This window comes from Elephantulus edwardii, unplaced genomic scaffold (genome assembly GCF_000299155.1).
Source record: "Elephantulus edwardii isolate Elephantulus edwardi_28Jun2011 unplaced genomic scaffold, EleEdw1.0 scaffold00202, whole genome shotgun sequence".
Classification (NCBI taxonomy): Eukaryota; Metazoa; Chordata; class Mammalia; order Macroscelidea; family Macroscelididae; genus Elephantulus; species Elephantulus edwardii.
Window position 1 is genome coordinate 960,690 of NW_006399952.1, and position 20,206 is coordinate 980,895.

The window sequence follows — 20,206 nt, forward strand, 5'->3', positions numbered from 1 at the left end:
CTTTTTTTTTTTTACATACTTTTCATAGAACAGTATCTCCCTCCAAGGACTGGTTCCTACTAAAAAAGTGTGTCTAGCTGTCGTCTCCCCTTCGGGCTCCTGCTGATGAGCTCGAGGCAGCCCAGCGGCATTGATGAGTCAGGGTAACTCAGACCATCCGCTCGGGGCAGGAGTGGCTGAGCGGACACCCACCCTGGGTCTTAAAACATGAGGGGAGGCGTGGGGAGGCCTTGGCCAATCCCGCCAGCTAGTTTGAGAAGCCAGACTAGCTGTTGGTGATGTGGACACTCTGGGCTTAAGTCCACCCCACGCCCCAAGTTCTCTGTGTGTGTTCTTGGGAATCAGCAGCGCTGTGATGAAGCCAAGGCTGTGGATATCCCCCACATGGACATCGAAGCGCTGAAAAAACTCAACAAGAATAAGAAACTGGTCAAAAAGCTCGCCAAGAAGTATGATGCCTTTTTGGCCTCTGAATCCCTGATCAAGCAGATCCCAAGAATCCTAGGTCCAGGGCTGAATAAGGCTGGCAAGTTCCCTTCTCTTCTGACCCACAATGAGAACATGGCGGCAAAAGTAGACGAGGTGAAGTCCACCATCAAATTCCAGATGAAAAAGGTCCTGTGTCTGGCAGTGGTTGTTGGCCATGTGAAGATGACAGATGATGAACTTGTTTACAACATCCACCTGGCTGTCAACTTTCTGGTTTCACTGCTAAAGAAGAATTGGCAGAATGTTCGGGCTTTGTATATCAAGAGCACCATTGGCAAGCCCCAGCGTCTGTACTAAGATACAGCTCAATAAATCTTACTGTTAATAAAAAAAAAAGTGTCTAAAGTCTGTGGGATCATGTTTCATTATCCTTACCTCAAAGGAGTACCTTGCTTATACTTCCTCCAAGATAGATTTGTTTGTGTGCTTTTAATAGTCTGTGGTATATTCATTACTGTTCTCCAGCACCACAACCAAAGGCATCACTTCTTCTGTCATCATTATTCAATATCCAACTATCAGATGCAAAGGAAGCAAAATACCATGAAATACCTTGGGTTGCATCATGTGCACCTTGGTCTGTTAACTGAAATCCTTGCTCTTTAGCATTTTGGGGAGTTCCTTGACAGCAGAGTTTCCCAATGCAAACTTTTAAAAAATTCTTGGCTACGATTACCATGGATGTTAATTGTGGATCATGTTGTTGTTATTGCTTTGTGCCGTCAAGTCGCTTGTGACTCATAGCGACACTATGTACAACAGCCCTAAACTCTGCTCTGTCCTGTGCCAATCGTATTGTCTCCAACACACCCATCCCTATCACCCCAGTCACTGAATCAATCCACCTCATAGAGGGCCTTCCCCTCCTGCACTGCTATGATTGTGGATAAAAGTAAAGAGAAATCATTGACAACTTTAATCTTTCCTCCATCTATTACGATGTTGTCTATTGGTTCAGTGGTGCGGACTTCTATTTTCTTAATGGTAAGATGTACCCCATACTGAATTCAAGAGTTTTTGATCTGTAGTAAATACTCCACGTTTTCTTCACTTTCTGCAAGCAAATCTGCTTAAGACACTTTGTTAATGAGTCTTCCATCGATTCTGATGCCATGTTATCATCATAAAACCCAACTTTTTGAATGATTGTTCAGCATAGGAGAAAGGAAAACTTCTGTGTGGGATTTCCAAGGTTGTAAATTGTGATGATGTACATGGACAAATTACTTCCCTTGATGGTGGTTGGTGAGTGTGAACTCTTGCCCTTCTGATTATAAGCTACTTTTAACCACTGCCCTACTCAGGATCCACCTTATCAAAGCCTTAAAAACTCAATGCCATCAAGTTAGTTCCAACTATATATCCTGTACTTTTCATAAAAGTTCTTCCTCACCCTCTAATTGGTCAGAAAGCTCTAGTGCTTTTGAATCACTGGCCACTCTTTGATCACGTAGAGGTAAAACCCATGGTGCATTCCTTTCACAGCACACAATGCCATGTCTAGCACAGCCTTTGCTTTCACAGATACTTCATAAGTAAGTGCTCAGTAATGGAAATAACCTTATACCATTATAATTGAAAGTCAATAATTACTGTGTAATGTTCATCCTTCATTCCATCCTTAATTTCATTGTGTCTGGCAAGCATTACTTACATTCTTAGCTCGCTGTGAAAACTTGCCAAATATTAGTTGAATAACGGTCTGACTAATTGAATAAATAAATAAACAAATAAGCAAATGAGGCAAGCAACTCTTACTAATCATGACTTATAAATAAATAGCAATTTATTTTAAATAGCTAAATACAAATCTTCTCAATGGTACAGAAATCTGAATTAAAAGTCAATCATTTCCCCTAAAAGACCTAAGAAAATGATTCTGAAAGGCGTACTCAGAGTGGGTGCTTTTTAAACTTTATTTACTGGTTATTTCAGAACATCTATTGGCAACTCAACAAATGAAGCTCTAAGTGTATTGTGGTCTTCCCTCGCTGGTTGAAGCCTGGGTCTCTCAGGAAACAAAAGTGTGTATCAGGGGGACAGTCTCTGAAACCAATATTTGGCATCATTTTAATGAAGAAAGAAGAAACTCATCCTGCTGTTCTCCTGAGAAAGAAGACCTCTGAGAATAAGTTGAGAGGAAGAATAGAGAAGGCAGGCGTATCAATGCGCCATATATCCACCTTCTGGCACCCTTCCCCACAGCACCTACTGTCATGCTCAGCACAGAAAGAGATAAAAAATGCTGCTGATTATTTGCCTAGACCAGTTCTACGTGGCCAAGAAAGGTGGGCAAGCCATTGGAAAGCATTCAAAAACACCATTCACTGCCTACAAATATAGAACTGATTCCCTCGAGAAGCACACATGTTCAGTCCACAACTGTCCAAATTTTACCATTGGGGAAAAAAATGTGCATCACTTATTACATTTCTTTCTTTTGCTTCTTTCCACTTACTGAAGTCACTTCAGTCTTAGAAGAGACACGATTAGCAAGTATTACAAAGAGTCCTTCCTTGGTGAGTAGGGAGGCAAGGACTTCAGTTAGAATTTTGAGACGGATATTTGAAAATACAAAATATGGGGGATTTTATAAAGTCATGCTAGGGTGGGCTGGATTGAAAAAGAAAATGCAGTTATTCAGATAAAGACATTTTTTTCTGTGCCATTCTTACAGAAATTGTCACTAACTTGATAGATCATCTAGTTTGAAAAATTAATACTTTATACCCCCTAATTTTTTAACAAATTCAAACTAAAATATGCATAAGTTGAGGGACCACATTCTAATGCGAGTAGTTAAATGATCTTTCTTAAATGCATTACCATTCTATTCTCCAGATAATGTTCCACTTAATTTCATAGATACTATAAAGAGGTCAAATTTTCCTTCTTTTTCCCTAGCTTTGAAAAACGGAGGTGAAGCTGAAATGAAAGGGTGGTGATAATAGCCCTGCCAAACAGGTTAATATTGCAACAAGGTCACAGTCATGTGTAAATCTTCAACTTAGCTTATTCACTATTGATGTTTATTGATGATGAGTAATGTCAAGGAATAGGCTATAAATAATACCTCATCACTTGATAAATGCTATAAACAGATTTCTAAAAACCTAACACATCTTCCAAGCCTTCCTTCTACCTGTATCTTTTCTCATGACTGTTTCCAGGAAAGATTATCCTTTCTCAGATCAAAATTTCATCTTACAGAAAAGAAACAGCAAAATAATTGGAAAACCTTTTGATTGTAACCTGCCAGATTTTACATTCAAGTAAGAGCATCATCCTCACATTTCAGGGCACTTAAATGAGATGCTAAGCTAAATTGAATATCAAGCATTTTTTTTCTATTTTAATATTGTCAATCCTATAAAGTTAAAACAAATATTTTGGAGTATCTTAAATTTCCATTCTGAACAACAAAATCGCCATATTATTGCGTATACATATTGTTGTTGCTTTTGTTGTGTAACATCAAGTCAGAACCAACCCATAATTGACACTTTTCAGAGGTAATCGATTGCACGTGAGGAGATTGCCCATCTTTTTCCCACAGAGCAGCTGGTGGATTCGAACCACATACCTTTGTTTTGGCAGTCCAACTCCCTATCATTAAGCCACCAGAGCTCCCTGTACACATACTAGATGAGTACGAATGTTCCTGGAAGGGAAAATAAAAGCAAAGACCAGACAAAATAATGACATATGTTGAGAGGTGAGCACAGATGTATAAAATAAGGAAAATGATCACAGGTGATTCCACGTTCTAGGTTTTCAGAGTAGGTTCATAAAAGCTACTTTCGTGTTAATCGAGAATTTAGTTTGAGAGGACAAAGAGGTATGAGGGAGTAAGAAGACGCTGTACATCTGAGCAGAGCCTCAGAGACACCTCGCAAATAAGGTTCTCTAAGTACACCATTAAAATATTCTCCTAAACAAGCCACTCAATTAGGTTAATGATGTATCAAGTATTTTCTGCGTCCTTATCTTAGAGGAAGTAGAGAAAGTTTATTCAGTCAGGAAAATACGCTTTTAAAATAATTATTGTTGTGTTGTGCCATCAAATTGGAACCCCTGGTGCTCTAGTGGGTCTTCAGAAGCAGTACGTTGTACGGAAAGAGATTGCCCATCTTTCTCTTGCAAAGCAGCTGGTGGATTCAAATTGCTTATCTTTGGGATTGCGACACAGCATACAATAGTTAGAACAACTTAAGACGGCAGGGTGTTAAGAGCGAAGTATAAGCTATTGAACATTTTCATCTTTTTGAAAAGGGCAATTATCATATTGACCCTGGTGAAAAGGAATGGGGATGCTAACCAACAGTTTGGACAGGAAGCCAAGGCCTCTGAAAACTCTGGGACTGTCCCTAGTAGCTGAGACGTGTGATAGCTCTAGCTGGTGAGCAGTCATCAATGAAGAAAGCTCAACATCTTCCAGAAAAAAATCTGGGACAGCCCCATGCTTTCCCGAAAGAGATGAGATTTGAACTGATTCTGAAGGACGTGTAAAGTGGAAAGTGGTAGGATCAACAAACGCAGGCAAGAGGACAATCTGGTGAAGCTGGGGATATGGGAAGACAGGCTGAACAACAAGAGCACAAAGATAAAACCCCTTACAACAGGGACACCAAAAGAGATTTCACCTCCCGTGTGAACTCACATCCAAAGTGAATGCCTAGAGACGAAATCAGGGGGACGAGAAGGGAATAGAGTCACTCGCGTTTCCAGCATTTGTTATCTTTGTATCCGATAGACCTGTTGATATCCCCAGGCTTTGGTGAGAATGATTCAGGGGAAAAGAGGAAACTAGATTCCACATAAATCAAATTTAGTGACTTAATCTTATTATTAAAGGCAAGAATTAGCTTGAAAAGAACGCATTTAGAAAAGTGCCTACCCTAAAAGGCCTGTATCTTATGAGAAAAGTTAAACTCTGTTGTACAACATTCTCAGGAAGACAAAAAAGTTGTTGGGAGAGAGGGCACAGGCTGGCATCCTATGTTAAAATATTAATATTGGTAAACATTCATTTGTTTAGATTTAATATAAAGCATAGGAAATAGATTGTAGAAATAGTCAGGAAGCTGTGCCCCTAAGGTAAAATGCAGTTTTATAGTTATGAAAATTTAATTTGACTGCTTTCCCAATAATTGCTCGTATTTGTAGCCGCAGCATGCCAGCAAGATAACGGTCAATCAAACGGACATCACCCTGCAGATGCTCTTAAAAAGCCTGCACTGTGTTTCCTGATGGGAGAATGGCATTGCTTCCAATTGCTAAAAGAGGCCCAGTTGAAAAGCAGAATAAGAAATTGGACAGTAGGAAATCTTTATATATTGCCATTTCCCTCCCTCTCTCAAATTAAATTCCTGTTGGGAGTGAGAACTATTTTTTTCTTTCTGAAAATGGAAAATCTGTCACATCATAAACCAAACCTTGAACACGGAATGCCGGAGACTCTCTTTTGTTAAATCCTGTGTTTGCGGTCAAGAAAAATTAGGGCGTGTTGCAGTTGTGGGTTTGGCAAATATTTCTTTCATAGGTGAGTGAGGGACCGCAATAGTTTATGAAAAATCTTCCCGGGTCCCCGTTACAGAGCAGCACCCTCGAGCTCACTCTCTGTCTCTGTCTTCCTCTGAGCCCCTTCTAATTCCTCTCCTTCTTTTGTTCTCTTTCTCGCTCCCTGTTTCCCACACTTTTCAGGACCGTTGAGAAAATGCCATTAATAACTGGTACAAAGACTCGTGCTCGGTGCACGGAGATAAACTGGGGATGACAAAATATCAACTTCCTGCTCCTCAATTGAAAGCCCTATCTGTACAACTGGTAATTACTTTTAATTTAATTAGGACTCCTGGTATTGTTTCTATCTCGTAGATTACATTATAACATGTAATGTGTTAAAGCAACAAGACAAATTGAGGCGAGAAAACACAAAAAATATTACCTTTTTGTCTATAAATAATACCACAGTTTAACTCTTCAAAAAGCTCTCAACTGGCTTTACTAGGGCTAATTATTATTTTTCTATATCCCTTTGCCTTGCGTCTTGAGTAAGCAAAATCTTATATAATCTAATAGCAACATACATCTGGATTTTTTTAAAAGAATGTTTTAAAACTCTCTACTTTCCCTTTTTTCCTCATTCACGCAGAATAAATTATTTATAACATTGCATGTTAAAATAAAATTCACATAAGTAGAAAGAACAATCATTGATGCTTGATAGAAGTTGCCTTTTACATATGAAGATGTAAGAGTAACATGAGAAAGGCTTTTGGGGGTTTTTTTGTTTGTTTGTTTTTGGTTTTTTTTTTTTGTTTTTTTGTTTTTTTTTTTAGGTAGAAGCACATTACAAGGAAAGCAAAGAAACCAATTTGACATATTTGCTGGCTCAAAGAAATATGTAGAAATACACTTGATCTCGGTTTGGAAATCACAAATGTTTTTGTGAAGTAATGACTAAAAGCCTTAAATGGTCTCTTCAATATTCAAAATATACACTAAGGAGTTAGGGATTGATTAGGTTCTCAAAGATTCATCTTCTCAAATCGCTACACTATAGAAAAGATAGTAGAGTGACAGAAAAAGAGAGAAGATAGGACATGGAGGTCCCAATGCCAAGAAGACAGATGCCGCTGTTGGAAGAAGATTCTCCGCCCTGAGCTTCCAATGGCTGTCCAAACACAAAGAAAAAAAACCCTCTGAATGAACCTCACATTTGAATGTGATTGAAGAGTCCTGTGACAATATTTGATCTTTTCATTTAGTAAATTAGATCTGGAAATTTATAAATTTTCTGGCTGGGCAAAAACTCTGAAAATTGTATGAGATGTAGAAAACAAGTAGACTATCTTGCTTTTAAATGAATTTTTTAAATTTTTTTTCTCTCTACTAATTTACAAAACTCGAATACAAATTTGAACAAATTCTTTCAATTTCCCTCACAACCACCCCCCCCCCGCACCCATCAAATTGTACAATCCAGTGATTTATTCCCCCCTTCCTTCTGCACATCCATATCCCTCTGCTTCCAGCCTCTCCCATCCCTACTGGATTTTTTAAATCCCTTCTTTAGATTAGAGAGACATGTCATAGATAAATTTATAATCAGATGACCTTAAGAATCATCTTGTGTTATAGTCGTATTTAACATATGGAAAAAACAAAATTTGGAAAGGAAAATTAGGAGACATGTCCCAGAGACGTAGAGCAAGGAGCAAGATGCCAGGTCTTTTTCTTCTTAATCCAGAATCCTTCGCCTACATAATATCACTATTGTCTACTTTACCAACCAGAACATAAAGGAGCTACTTTTAGAGGTTTAACAAATGAAACAAACTTAACTACTTCCTTTCTCTTGTTAATATTTTGTTGTCCAAGAGACAAAAACACTTGCTTTTTTCACCTGCATAACCAAGCAGCTTGTCTCAGTGTCTTGGTCTCTAGAACAATTCCTCTTTGGCAACCTCATATTCACAGCCTGAGAGGGAGGGACAGCTGTTGCCCTATTTTGCAGCCCAAGAAAACAGTGCTGGCCGCCAGTTCCTGCAAGACAGAAGACTTTTGGCAAAATGGCTGTGTTATCTCACAAAAATAGCAAACCATCATCTGGGTAAATTCAGGAAAGCTTCTGACTTCTGCCAAAGTGAGATCTAGCAGTGCCATGGCAAGTCAGGACTGTTAGGATAGAAATCTACACAAAGGTCATTGTAGATCTCAAGGAGAGGCAGAGAGGATGGGGGATAAATATGGGAAACAATTCCACGATCTAGCTGTGTCATTTGCTTCTTCAAGCATGCAAACAATTCTTCACAAGTATACAAATGCAAAATGGTATCTTTTCAAATCAGGCTGTACAGTTATATACAGTAAAAATGTACATGTTACTTTGCCATGCATGGGAATTGGGAGAAAAGTTCATGCGGAGGAGCAACACTGGGCTAAATCAGATTCAAATACTGCTTTTGACGGAATAGTGTAATAAATTAGACGATCTACTGGTCAGGGTATTAATGTGTGTGTGTGTGTGTGTGTGTGTGTGTGTGTGTGTGTGTGTGTCCCCTTAATGGAGACAGCAGTCAGTCATAGAAGCTGAAAAAGAAAGCTAGGGTGGTAATAGGGAACAGAAAAGATAGTTACTGGTTTTGAAAAATTGTCATCAGAAGCTGAGAAGCCTCATATGTTGTAATAAGGTCTCACAAAACTTTATGGTACTAAAACATAATACTTAAATATGACCTAATTTCTTTCCATAAGACTATGTAACAGCCATGCCAAGAATACAAATGGAAGTTTCTGTGTATTTTCTGTTACTACTTGGAAGTCCAATGAGGTGTTCACCTCCTATGATCTAGGAAAGAAGAGAAAGAAAAATCTCATTCCTTGCTGCAAAATAAAGAATAATATCAACCTAGCATGAAGCAAAGCAAAGATGTGCACCGTAGCTCAAAGGACGGAAACATGTCTGTCAAGTTAGCAAGGCTAGACTGTGGCCGGCTTCAAGGCTAGACTGTGGCCTGCTTTGAGAGATGTATACCTATCTGGGAAAAAGAAGTAGGTTTACTGGAGAATCAGCCAGCAGAAAAAACATCGAAAATGAGAGTCATAGAGGCAAACATTGACAGGGTCTATTTCCTAAAACAATGTGCCTCTGGAAACTTTATGAACTCTGATAAATGTAGATAGTTGTAGAGGGGCTTCAGGCCTTTTGTTCATAGAGTTGCTGAGTCGTGCTCAACTCAAAGGCAATCAACAACAACATAAGTATTGCCCAAAAGAAAATGAGTCTTTGAATGGCTGTATTTCCAGGTGAGATGGCATCCCTACCAAGGAGCTGAATATAAGGGATTAAAAAAAAAAAGGATTTGACAAATTTCTGGTTCCATTACTCTGAAATGAACTTACCATGATTTCTTATTCTGGCATCTTTAAATTTTCTATTTATTTAACACTGTATCTTCTTTTTCTACTCTCATTAAACGATCTTCTGACACATTAAGTCTGTCAGCAAAGTTACAAGGTTAGAATGTGGTCATGTGCCAAATCAATATTCCCATTTGTGTGACCATTATGGTTCTTATTTTTAATAAATAAGCTCATATTTTGAGGTCTCAGTTACTCTTGAGTGTCATAATTTTAATGCTTTGGATCTTAGTTTCCTGGACATTAACTAAAGAAATCTCTTTATACTTTAATATGATCTGTGATAATTCTTTCTACAGACAATCTTAACTGAAGTCTGCAGTAATGTGACCAAATGCTTGTAGGATGCTCAAATTCATTGTTACATGTACCTGTTTTAAAACACAATTCAAGATATATATATCAAACAAGACATTTTTTGTATTGTCTCATTTAGTGAGGTTTTGCTGTGACAGGTATTAGCTGTGTGCTGGGCACCTCAATGAACAGACTTGGTGGATGCATGGTCTAGAGAAAGATCCCATTCCCAGATTTTCAGTTTTATGACTACGTGGAACGTGGTCTCAATCAAACTAGTTTGAAGAATGTTTTATCTGACTGATACAAATGATCAAAAAGGAAAGATAAGAATGTTACTTTATCATTATAAGTCAGTTTCCATTGGGGCAATTGGTGAATGCTAAGTCCTGTTAGTGACCCTGGAGGACATTATGCTGAGTGAAATATCTCAGCCACAAAAGGACAAATACTGCATGGTGCCACTGTTGTAGAATAGGACTGACATCGGGGGTTGGGGTAAGACTGAGAAAAACTGGATAAATTATGTACACTGCATTGAAACAGATGAGGGAGAGAATAATTTAAAAGCGATATATGATAGGGTATTATGGTTATCACAAGAGTCCAGAATTAAGGTTGCATGCAGTGTACTCGGGGTGGTGGGAGGGGTGTGGGGGCATTGTGTACCAAAGAAGGAATTTTGCTTTTCAAAGAGAGGAGTGAACTGGGGCCGGGGGGTAGAGGGGTAGGGGAGATGGGGTAGGGATGACTGGCAGGGAAAATAGTGCAAAAATGAATGAATGGAAATCCAAAATCTCTGTAAATGTTCATTAAAATTCATAAAATAAAATTTCCAAAAAGAAAAAAAAAAGTTTTCTTGAGAATTAGACTGGGACAGGCTCTGTAAACAAGAAGCTCTGGACTTACCGGCAGACACTCTTACTGATTCTTATGACGTTTACTGATTCTCATGAGGTTAGAATGATGATGGGAGAATCAAGTTTGGGATATAAGGAATATATTTTGCAGTCACTCCCATTACCCCAGCAAATAGATAGCCATGTAAGTAAAGACATCTTAGACTAGCCAGCCTCCAGTTTTTGATGCGCTAATGGTTTTTGTTATGCCCTGTCAAGTTGATATCAACTCAGAGAGACCCCATGTGACAGAGTAGAATTGTCCCACTGGGTTACTTAGGCTGTAACATTTATGGGGAACAGATTGGCAAGTCTCTTTCTTGCAAAGCAACTGTTGAGTTCAAACTGTGAAACTCCCAATTAGCAAGTGGCTGAGTGCTTAACCATTGCACCATAGGGCTAAAGAAATATGCATAAATTTATACAACAGCAGGCAAGCACGCCTGGTCCAGGTGAGCAGAACTATACACTTATGGACAGTAAATGTTTACTTTGGAAATCACTTAGTTTTTGAGTGATTTTGAACAGGAAGCTGGGGGGGGGGGTGTGTGGAAGTAACCTGAAAGTTCAACTCCATTATTGTCTGTACAACTGACCCTTAACTTGAGTGGATGAATCTGAATAGCTTCCAACTCCAAAATAATCAAAGTCATTCTAATGGGTTGATTCTGTCTGACTCCTGGTAACGCTCAAACAGGTTTCTAAAGTTACAAATCTTAATGACTTTAATGCAGATTGCCCCATTCTTAATCCCATAGAGTCGCTAGTGAGTTCAAACAGATGCTCTGTTCTCAGCCCCAAAATGTATTTACTAAACAATCAGAGTTGCAACTAATCGTGCTTCGTGAGGACAGATTAGCACCACCACTGGTCCCAGTTACTCATGAGCTTCTTCCTGTGTTTCCTTTTTTTAGTGAATTTAGTACACCAATGACGCTAAGTCTAAATGCAAGTCTATGATTTTTCAAGTGGTTTATGTACCATCAAGTTGGAAGTAAATCTTAATGACTCACCAGCAGGTTTTCAGAGGCTATATATTTCATGGGGATAGATTACCCATCTTTTCCCTATGAACAACTAGTGGATTCAAACTGTCTTTGGGTTGACAATGCAATACATTACCACTAGGCCAGGCTTCTATTTTCCATAAGTTAAGAACATTCAGTTGCTCAGATTCCATTACTTGAGAAAGGGAGCCAAGTCAATCTCAATGCTATCATCTGCCCTTTGAATTCTAAAGTATCCGGTATCCCTATTCTGTTAGACAATGAACAAAGAAGACTGAAGAAGAATTGCTGCCTTTGAATTGTGGTATTGGGAAGAGTATTGAATATATCATAGACTTCCAAGAGAACAAACTTGTTTTTGTCTAAGAGCAGCCTTAATCCTTTTTAAAAACAAGGATGGCAAGACTCTTTTATCTCACATACCTTGGGCATGTTAGCAGGAAGGACCAGTCTTTGAAAAAGGTCATGATACTTGGGAAATTAGAGAGTCTGAGGAGGAGAGGATGTCTCTCAGGGACACAGATTAAGGGTCATGATACTTGGGAAATTAGAGAGTCTGAGGAGGAGAGGATGTCTCTCAGGATTGACACAATCCGTGCAATTTAGACTTTAAGATACTACATTGTGCTGGGAAAGGTGAAGGGAGGATTTCCTGCAATTTAGGGTGGACTTTGGAAACAGCCGCATTGGGTTTAAGAGCAGCATAGATTATGGGGATGGCACAGGATTTGGGCAGGGGTTTATTTTACTCTACAGACAGTTGCTCTGAGTTGGACTCAACTTGATAGTACCTAATAACAGCAACCATTTGCTTCTAAATAACTTATAAATTTGAGTACATTGGAACCTCACTTCTTTCCTGATTTGCTTGATGTCTTAATCCTTATACCGTAGACACTATGTTGTAATACTGATAGATTACTTTTCCAGTGCCAATAATATTCCAAAGGAGAGATGAATTCCAGTAGCTTCTTCCTACATGCTTAATTACATGAGAATTACAGGCTCATTATCAGCTCTATCCTACTAATGAAATAAATTGTTCTTAGAAAGGATAATCCTGGTTAAGGTACAAACCAACAGAACCAAAGAAAGAGAAAGTACAAGAAATAAGGTAACAGCATACTACACAATTTTTTAGCCCTGCTTGAAAACTTTGCCTTTTCTTTCTCTATATATATTTACATAATGCTTCATGCATGTTTTATGTATAATGTTGTTGCTATGTGCCGTCGAGTCGCCTGTGACTCATAGCTACCCTATGTACAACAGCCCTAAAGCCTGCTCTATCCTGTGCTAATCTTATTGCCTCTGACACACCCATCCCAATTATCCCAGTCACTGAATCAATCACCCTCATAGAAGGTCTTCCTCTTCTGCACTGTCCCTCCACCCTCCCAAGCATGATGTCCCTCTCCAAGGACTGGTCCCTTCTTGCAACATGACCAAATGTGTCAGACAAAGGTTCAGAATCATTATCTCCAAGGAGCAGCTTGATTTAACCCTCTCCAGGACAAACCCGTTTGTTCTCTTAGCAGTCTGTGATATATTTAATACTCTTTTCCAGCACCACAGCTCAAAGGCATCAATTCTCCTTATCTCATCCCTAGTCATTGTCCAGCTTTCTGATGCATAGCAAGTGAAAAAAGTATTTTAAAATAATATTGACAAGTAGCATAATCTTATATGAAGGAAGAACACATTTCACCTAAACATTATCCTACAATATTTGTCATCTTACTACAAAGTTATACATTTCTACCAGCTAAATTAGGGGGGGTGGAATATGTAATACATTTTTGCTTCTGTTATGTGTAACTGAGCAGATTAATACTCATAACAACAATGACAGAATAGAACCTTGTACTATCTTGGATCATGACCATGACCTTTGCCATTCTCAAGTCCATTGTTACAGCCATTGTGTCAATGCATCTTGTTGAGAATCTTCTTCTCTTCCTCTGACATCCACATTTCCCAGCACAATATAATATTCGAGTCTTGTTTGTATGTTTGTTTTATATAAAAAAGAAATGTAAGTAAAACCACAAGACAAATCCAAAGAGAGGGAAACCATTGAGTCACTTATTCAAAACAAATTTACTTCATTCATTCAATACAAAAATGATATTACTTCTGCCTCACCAGAAACTCACAGTCTAATTATGAAGTGTGTATGTGTCAAGGGTGAGAGTGGTGTCAGGAGGAGAGTGGAAGCAATCATAAATTTAAATGTTTTTCCCCTTAATTGTGTTGTTTTTCATCCTTCAACCACAAAGCAGAAATAATTAGAACTTTTTATCCAATAGCTACCAGACAGATTAAAGGAAATTTTATATTTGGATGATATTTGCCAAGATGAATTGACACAGTGACTGTACCAATGAGTTTGAGCTTATTGAAAATCCTGGGGATGGTGTAAGAAAGGACAAGATACAGGGGATTGCTATGAGTTCCAGTCAATTCAATTGCCCCTAAACAACAATATATCTGCAAATATCTGCGCCTGGCACATAGTAGGTATCCAAAAGTAGGAATTGTGTTTACAATAGTTTAGTGTTTACCATACTGTGATTTTTCTAGAAGCAATAATAAAACTTAAGGTTATAAAGAACTAGGTATATTTCTAACTACATTTCAGAGTTTGCCTTGGGACTACTCCTTGAATATTCATTTTGTCACCTTGTTTTTTACAGCTTTCACTAGTCATGAAATAGTCATGAGATTAGAAATGCATTGCCTTGTCTTAATTTTCTGCAACAAGGTCTCATAAATGTAGAGACATATTACTTGGATAATTCTGCAACCTCACATTTCTATAAGTACATTTATAAAACTTAATTAGGAACAATATATACAGTTTGGCAGGTAGTTACTGAAACAGCTCTATAGTTTTATGAAATATATTAGATTTGGTACACAAATAATGTAATCATTTAATGGGTCAATTTCAATTATAGTTTTCCACTTGGCACCCTGGAAATCGATTTCTTTAACATAGAGGCATTAGTCTTTTTCATATTCCTACATATATTTCAGTCTCATGAGTGGAAGTGAAACTAGATTTAATAAATCTTTTCTCCATTTTCAATCCGATGTCCTCCAGTTGATGGATATTAATGACAAAGCCAGTTATAACTAACTTGGAACAAAATACTCTGTTGCATGTTCACAGTATGTTGGAAGGACATTTTGAGATGCAGCCTTGTATGTAAGAAAACTGCTACCTTATTAAATATTCTAATAATATACCTTTGAAAAAATAAATCAAAATCCATCAAGTGATTGTAATTCATAAGAACCCTCCATTGGGCTGCTGAAGCTGTATATCCTTATGGAAGGAATACTACCCAAATTTCTCTCACAGGACAGTCGGTGGATTCAAACCGCTGACCTTTTAATTAGCAGCCTCCCATATTAGACAGTATGCCGGCATGGCCAAACAGGGGTGCATTACTCACATTGGCTTATTAAAAGCACGTGATATAACAAAACATTTTAATTGTACTTAAATGTCATCCCTTTGAGAGTATTGATGTGGTACAATATTTATAATAAATATATAATGACCAAAAAATGGCAAACATTGTCTTAGGCAAAAGAACAATGAATGATAAGTGTACAAAAATCTTGATGGCACACATTTTTCCCCCCAATTTCAAAATCAAGAGAATATTCTTTCTTTCCTGCAATTTAGGGTGGACTTTAGAAACAGTATATAACATATAAACTACTTTTTAAAAAACAAATTATTATTAATTTTTTTAAATTAATTTCAATGAACATTTACAGAGAATTTGGATTTCCTTTCATTCATTGTTGCACTTTTCTCCCCGCCCACCCCACCTCCACCCCCAGCTCGCTCTTCTCCTTGAAAAGCAAAAGAAAAACTCCTTCATTGGCATACAATGCCCCGCACCTCACCCTCACCCCACCCCGAGTATACTCCACTCAGCAACCCTCATTCCGAACTCTTATGATAATAAAAAATGCCCCCAAATAGATTTCTTTTAAACGGTTCTCTCCCTCATATCCATGTTTATCGCAGCTTTGTTCACAATAGCAAGCAGTTAGAAACAACCCAAGTGCCCATCAACAAACGAACGGATAGAGAGCTGTGGTATATTCATACAATGGAATACTACGCTGCATTGAAAAACAAGGATTATTCAAAATGGGTGACCCTGGAGGACATTATGCTGAGTGAAATATCTCAGTCACAAAAGGACAAACACTGTATGATGCCACTGTTGTAGAATGAGGCTGACATCAGATGGGGGTAAGATTGAGAAAAACTGGATAAACTATGAATGAAATAAGTACTCCCAACACTATGACCTCATTCGTCCTTTTTTTCAGAACATGTGGGGAGAGATGTTTCATGTCCATAAAAAGTATTTGTTAGTTTCCCTATTTTTTTTCTTTATAAGTATATATATGTTCAAATTTAAAAAAATATTTTTTTATCTCATTCATGCTCTGACAGAGAAGGGACACATTCATAAAAGAGGCATAGTCAAACCCCAGGAACTCCTTGGGAGGAATTCTTACTGGGAACTATGGCACTTTTTAACTGGCTTGTCTTTTTAGTTCACCAAGGCTTTCACCAAATGCCAAACTAGACTTTCCTTATTTATGGAGGTCTTAATATACGGATTTATATTGTGTAATTAGAGTTGCAACTAAGAGGTAAAAAAGGAGCCTAGCTATTTATCTCTCCCTCTTCTCCCCCCCACCTTCCTTCTCTCCCTCACTCCTCACCCCTACCATCAGAATCTACAAGCACATACTCACTCACTCATTGTCGTAGAGTCAGGATTGACTCATAACTGAGCCTCCAGTGGGGTCTTGTGTAGCTCTAAAGCACACAAGCACAGCCGCTGCTCACTTACTCGCCAGAGCTCAAAAACAGTTGCTGTAAATTATAAGTTGTTATCAAGTCAGTCTGAATCATGGCTGTCCCTCCAGCAGGTTTTCAGAGGCAGTAAATCAATCACATGGGAGTTGAATGTACATCTTTCTCTCATGGAGCAGCCTGTGGATTCAAACAAGCTACCTTTGGGTTGGAAATGCAACTCTTTACTGCTAAATCACCAGATTCTAAGAGAGTAGAATATTAATCCAATTCTCTTTCTCTGCCATAAAGTCAGAATCTAACAGTATTAATTCAACTATTGCAAACTGTTTTTTTGCAGGAGTTTGGTGGAGGAATGACCTACCTTTTATTTTTTTTTAAAAGAAAAGGACTGACTGCAAAATTAAGTATAAAAATTATCACATATATTGTCAAATTAATTATCCACATGCCTTGGTGTTTATGTGTATGTGTGAGAGAAACATATGTATACATAATCTTTTCATGTGTGCTAAAAAACAGATCAACAAAAACACCTCACTCACATCAGAATGGCACAAGCAGAGATTGCCTATCTTCACATATACAGTGTTCACCAATATGAATATCAGAGTTTTTAAAATCCTGATTTTTCTCAAAAATAGTCCTACTGGAAAATATCTGGCTATTTGTGGGTACAACTCTCAGGAAGATAATAAATTAGAAGTTTTATGGAAAGAGCAAAGACGCCTAAAAAAGGAACGGAAGAAAAAGGAGACACGATCAAAAAGCAGAGAAAATGGGTAAGGATATGGAGAAATAGAAGAAAATAATTAAAGGAAAGGAGAATGGAGGCTTGGCAAAAAGAAAACCAATCAAGGTTGCATATTGAAAATGGACAGAAAACTCAAAGAAATCTTGGGATTCTGTTTCTCAGCTTCCCAGGCATGAGGACAACGGCACTGACCATTTGAAAAACCAAGTATTAAAATCAGATGCAGTTGAACTAGGAAAAGACAATCTTTTTGTTAATTTTGTTAATTAGTAATCACTGTTAATAACTGTGAACATGCTTCATAAAACAATACAAAACAGAACCATGAACAAGTGTTAAAGGAAGGTACATCTTTATGCAGGCTTACATGCTTATATCTATGAGGAAAGTATTATATCCTAGAGATTTGCTCTGAGGCATCTCTCCCTTTCTAGCTATCCACTCCACTCCCATCCATATATATGCATTCCCTTTTCCTGCTCTTTAAAAAATGATGTTAAGCAAGTCAGGAGCCACTAATGGGTTAAGAGGGTTGGAAACTCATTTGATTTCATAGTTGACTGTTTGTATGACTACAGGTTAAGCTGTGATTAGATTTCCATTTACAGCTCCCTCATTTTCAGGCATTTAAAAATAACTCAGCCCTAAAAGTTCTTTCTAAATTGATTGAACTGGAGCTTGCCAATGAGTCATAGATAACCCTCAACCTCAAAAACACAAACAGAAAAGCAATACTGAAGTTGGGGATGGGCACCAACTCAAAGCTAATTTTTTCAGGGCTTTTTCATTCTGAAAAATAAAAATCATCTCGGGAATGCAGGCCGCTAAATTGATTGTCAGTGGTGTAAAACTCAGTTTTAAAGTCATTTTGTAAGGAACCAAAATAAGCTAAAACATTCAACTTCTGCACCTGCAAAAGATAACAACACACAGACATATACACACATCTGTCTGTATATAACTATAAATAGATAAGGATCCTACGGCCTCATGGATGTTGTGTAAAACCATATTCAAAGTCAAATTGGTGTTTTGTGATGGGCTGGTCTATCAGAAAAACTCAAAGAAGTTTGTAAGACCTGATAAAATACTCTTACCCTCCCCCCTTTCAGTCTTAAATTCAAGGCTATTCAGGACTTTTGCCAATTTGCCAATTCACAGCTGGAGCATAACCTAAAAATATTTTTTTTCCAAAGCATTCAGTGTGTTGAATGGGAGTTCAGCAGAAGAGCCCTGATGGAGGTGCTCATTAGACCTCTACGACAATGCTGCTATTTTTCTTTCTACCAAGACTCCTTATAGGAGGAACTGGTCTCTTGACCCATTCTATGATTTCCAGATTCCAATTTCCTAAAGCACTACAGCCTCTTATTATGAAGCCTAAAAGACTGAAAGTATTTCTTCCCCTCATCCTAACAAACACATGATGCTCTCAAGAAAATGAAAAGATTTTAATTTTGAAGAGTTTCTATCCAGACTTATCTTTCCACTCTTTGAAAAGAATTTCCTTTGTGAAAGAGGCATTAACAATCAATATAAACAAGAGAACTCTGGAAGAAGTAAAAAAAACATGTATATACAAGAGAGGAGATTGATATAATGAAGCTTCATTAAATTGGCTTCCACTGATGGGCAATCTCCCTCTATGTGATTAACTGCACTTGAAAACCCACTGGATGGTCAGCCAGGGGTTGGTTCCAACCTACAGTATGCAACAACAATAACAACAATAATAGTGCAGAATTGGAGGCAGCCTTTGTTCAGTGGAGTAATTCAGGTTTGATCCCAACTCATTTCATTTGCAGGACTACCTGTGAGCACAGAACAGATGCAGTGTGGGAGTGGCTGAGTTTTATTTCTGCTTACTTCATAAAGGAGAGCTTTCTCCATAAATAATATGCATAGCAGTGAACAGATAACTGCTTGGTCATATATACCACTTTCTACACTCCTGCACATTTTTATACCAGTTCTATGGGTGTGATATTAGTTTTTGACTCATAGACTTTACTTTCATTTGTGGTACCAAGAGTGAGGCTTATTAGGGAAATAGATTGGGGAGTAGGGAGGGAAAGAATATAACCCAGTGTAAGTCCAGGTTTAGTCCAGTAGTCCCAAGTCAGATTAACAGCAAAACAAATTTCCTTAATAGTAAAAGTCCCAGTTCAGTTCAGTAGCACAAATCAAAGTCATTCAGTAAGGCGTGTCTCAGTGCAATTACAAGCCTTCTCCTTCAATCATCCTGCAAGCAAAACCTTTCTCCACAGTAGTGTCACAGTCTCTCTATAGCAATGCCACTGTCACTCTTCTCTCCACCACCATCACCAGTGTCTCCCTCTATAGTGTGGAAGGCAATCTTTCTCTTATATTAACCCCACAACTGATGATGATTAGTGAGATCATATGTTCATGGTTAAGGTTGGCTAACTTAATGACTAGAAAACTTTTAAACTAACAGCACAACCTGCCTGTCAGTGGAAGTGACCATATTTAATGTAGTTCTGAACACAAATGTAAATATATTGGGTATAAAAGTGATTCTCTGCAACCTACTGCTGAGTTCATCCAACCTGTTAGTCTCAGTGGACTAATCTATAAGAAATCATGGAATGGTGTAGGATTTAGCAGCATTTCTTTCATTGTGCAAAGGATGTCCATCAAGAATGGGCTGACTCAATGGCAACTACCAACAACAGTACACAATTAAAGATGCTATGTCCTAGGGTAAGGGTCCAGATATTACAATGGTTAAGAACTCAGCTGGTAATCAGAAGTTCACCAATTCAAACTCACTGGCTATGCTTTGAGAAAAATAGGTGGCGATCTCTTCTTGTAAAGATGAAATACAGAGGAATTTAAAGAAATAACATATGAGCAAGAGCCTATGGTTATGAAGGAAGAAGTTCAAGCTGCTTTGAAGGAAATAGCAAAAAATAAGGCCCCAGGAATAGATGGTATGCCAATTGAAGTATTTCAGATA

General features: G+C 38.0%; 1 pseudogene; it reads left to right on the forward strand.

Moving 5' to 3' along the window:
* The first annotated feature begins 300 nt into the window (after positions 1 to 300).
* On the forward strand, positions 301 to 786 carry LOC102875056 (annotated as a pseudogene).
* The last annotated feature ends 19,420 nt before the right edge of the window (positions 787 to 20,206 follow it).